The sequence below is a fragment of the Vigna radiata genome, chromosome 8 (assembly GCF_000741045.1).
Source record: "Vigna radiata var. radiata cultivar VC1973A chromosome 8, Vradiata_ver6, whole genome shotgun sequence".
NCBI lineage: Eukaryota > Viridiplantae > Streptophyta > Magnoliopsida > Fabales > Fabaceae > Vigna > Vigna radiata.
Genome location: NC_028358.1, coordinates 11,201,488 through 11,205,070, shown reverse-complemented (window position 1 = coordinate 11,205,070; position 3,583 = coordinate 11,201,488).

Below are 3,583 nucleotides of genomic sequence, written 5' to 3'. Positions count from 1 at the left end.
TATTCAAGGGTAGTATGTAAGAGAGAGTGGAATAGATGAAATTGTTAGTACCCAACAACATCCATTCATCCATTGTTTTCGTTTGTCAATTGAATCAACTTTATTTTGCATGTTAATATTTTTGTTCTCAAATCCAATTTATTAATTTTTATTTCTCAAGTCTTATTATTTTAATTCACGTGAACGAGGAAGCCATACGATTTGGTACACATGTCAATTTGTCAACAATGGGCTGTCGCGACCCATACAAATTTGATTGCATATGAGAAATGCAGTATAGAGTAGGAAGTGACTCCTAGGTCGTCTCTCAAGGACCAAATGTGGTTCGAGAATTAGGTCAGACATGAAGTGGGGGGGGGTTGTGAAAGGTTTGTGAATGCGGATGCACTAAATCGAAACACAGATGCAAGCAAAATGTAAAAACGAAATCAAATACAGAATAAAAGCGGTTGGTCATTAACGCAATTACTATGCTTCTAATCCCAGATTAACGACAGATATACACTACTCTAATCCAAATCCGACATGAATCACCCAACTAAGCGAAGGGTAATTCAGTCTTCAAAATCACAAACTAAGCGAATGCAATGCTCAAATCCAATCAGTCATGCACCATACAGTTTAATCAACTAAGCGAAGATTAAACACCGATTAGGCAATTAAGCGTATACCTAATCGCAGGCAGACAACAGATTAAATATTGAACAGAATCAAAGCAACAGTATGAAACTTAAAGTTTAAAAGTCTCAGGGAAGCAAAGTAATTTTATTAATAACCAACCAACTAACCTAAGCTAACATCACAATTAAATTAACACTACCAAACATGCTAGACAACATTAAGATAAAAGACACACTAAAATAAAACATTTAATGCTAAAGTGAGTGAACATTAAAATAAAATGAAAATGCAATAAGTAAATAAAAAATGAAAAAGAACAATTCAGCACTAAAAATCTCTAAAAAGAAAGCGTAAATAATAAAACCATGTGATTAGTAAAAATACTCCAACCTATATATATTTATATATATATATATATTTAGGAAACAAGTCTCGGTTCAATTTAGAATCCATGTGCACACTGCCTCATCAAAGAAAAGAAATTAGCTTCAATATACATTCCCATACCGTGAGACCTCCGTGTGCTGTGTGCTCCACCAAAGATAAAAAATAATTGAATTGCTTTCTCCAAGATAAAATCACCGTAACCTTCTAAGAAATTAAGCATCACTTCATGCTTCTTGCAATTATGAATCATCAAAGTAATTTTTAATTGAACCGTATGAATTGTGTGCTAATTAAATCAGTTGTGTGCTTGAATAAAAGTAAATCCAATGCTAAGAAATTCCTGCTGTGTGCTTGAAAGAAAATTGTTGGCTACTGCAAATAAAACCGTGACTTCGCTGCAAATTGAATGACCGTGAATAAAAACAATCTCCACTTGAAATCTGCGCCTTTCCCAATTAAACAAATCACCTATGTGCTTGAATCAAATTAAAATCAACACTTGCTTTTTCCTAATAATGAAACACCGCTCCAACCACCTTTGCACCAAATACTTCTCCTCTTCAAAACCAACGTAGTTGGATGTGGCAGTTGCCTCCTATTCCCACCAAACACCTAATCTACCTCTTACTCCTTTAAAGCAAAAGAAATGTTGCACGCTGCAGTGGAAAGATCAACACCATTTTTTTCTCAATCAACCAAAGTCTAGTAGAAGAAACATGTTTCTAGCCGAGAGTAAAAAAACGTTACAGCCAAGTGAATAAGAAAAAGTGACGGCTGCCCGTTTTTTAGCTAGGCCATGTGTCCTAAAATTAGGGTGGGGTCCACCCTAAAAACCCTAAAGTCTATGCCAAGTGTTCCTCAAAGTTTGGGCCCATCATAAAATTTGCCAACATTGGCCCAATGCTCAAAAATCCTAATTAAAGTTCCTAAACAACTAAGTTACAATTTAATTAAAATTGAAATGACTAATTGTTGAGCCTTTAATTTATTTGCCTCCTTCCTAATGCTCCAAAATATATCTCCAATATTTTCCCTGCCGTTAAAAAATGAAATTAATCAGCTCAGAAAATTTAAATTAACTAAAATAAGAATTTCCGATCAAATTAAGCATAATTAGAAAAAACGGGAAAATACCGGATAATTAAGTACATTTCCCTGATTAATTCTAGCACAATAAACTAAGTGAAATCAATAAAATATCGACTCATCAGTCTCCCAAAGACCAATTTTGCGGTTCAAAAATCGAGTCTAACACGAAAAGGGGGGGTTGGTAAGGTTTTGCAAAAATTAAAGAACTCAATAAAGACACAAATACAAACAAAGATGTAAACATAGATCTAAAGAAAACGGTTTCAACACATAATGAAAACGGTTGGTCATTAACTTAATTACAATGTTTCCCATCACAGATTATCTAAATAAAGTTGCTACTCAGACCTCTAATCCAACAGAGTTAACCGACTAAGCGAAGGTTAACCCGGGTTTCATAAAAGCGAACTAAGCGGACGCAATGTTAATGTCAAATCTAATTTACACCATGCAGTTACATCGACTAAGCGAAGATGTAACACCAACTGGGCAACTAAGCGTATACCCAATTGCAAGTGCAAAAATAGAATTCACATTAACCAAGCCAGAGTGCATAGACAATCACAATTCAAGAATCTCAAGGAAACAGTGCAATATCGTCAATGGCCAACCAAACTAATTTAAGCTACCATGAAAATTAAATTAACACTATTAAAGACCTTAGACAACATTCAAACATCAAACACTGCTACAAACAAATTAACGAACACAATTAAAAATAATTAAATTCAACACTAACTCAAACACATTAAACTCAACCTATTAACTCAATTAATTAAAAACCACAAAAACCAACAAGCCTAAATTAATCCTAGCAATTAACTTGACTAAATGACAATTAGCAAAGGAATTTAAAAGTCCAATTGGCGAAAGAAAAACACTTGGCCGTGAGTCACCATGCACCCAAGTCAAACTTCAATTTCACCTTCTATAAGCCACAAAATGTGTTGCTTCTTCTCCCATGTGCACCATTTTCAAGAAAATTAAAATGTGTCTTAAACATCACTATTAAACCATGCCTTTATCGCTTTCCATGCAGCAAAAACGAACTCCTAACACCAAGGCACAAAAATTCACGTGAACTACCAAGCTAATAGCAAAAAGTGCTTCAAAAACCCACACTAATGGAAAGATACTTTGGATGCTTCAACCAATGTGCCATGTAGCCAAGTAAAATGAAAATCAAACACAAAATATTCCCATCTCAAGGTGATTCGGCAGAATTCTATGCAAGAGACAAAAACTCAAAGTGGAAACATTCTGAGTCAAAACAAGCATCTTTTATGTTGGTCCAAAAGTGCTAAAACTTAAATGAAGCAATTTCCTCTCTCCTACAAACACCAAACGGTTTTTCTGCAAGAATTATGCATCCAAAACCTTCCTTCCACTCTTCAATACAGAGAATGACTTCAAGAAACCAAAGCTAAAGTTGCAAATGAACACAAGAACCATAAACCCAAACTTCTACTCATCAACCCATCTTCAA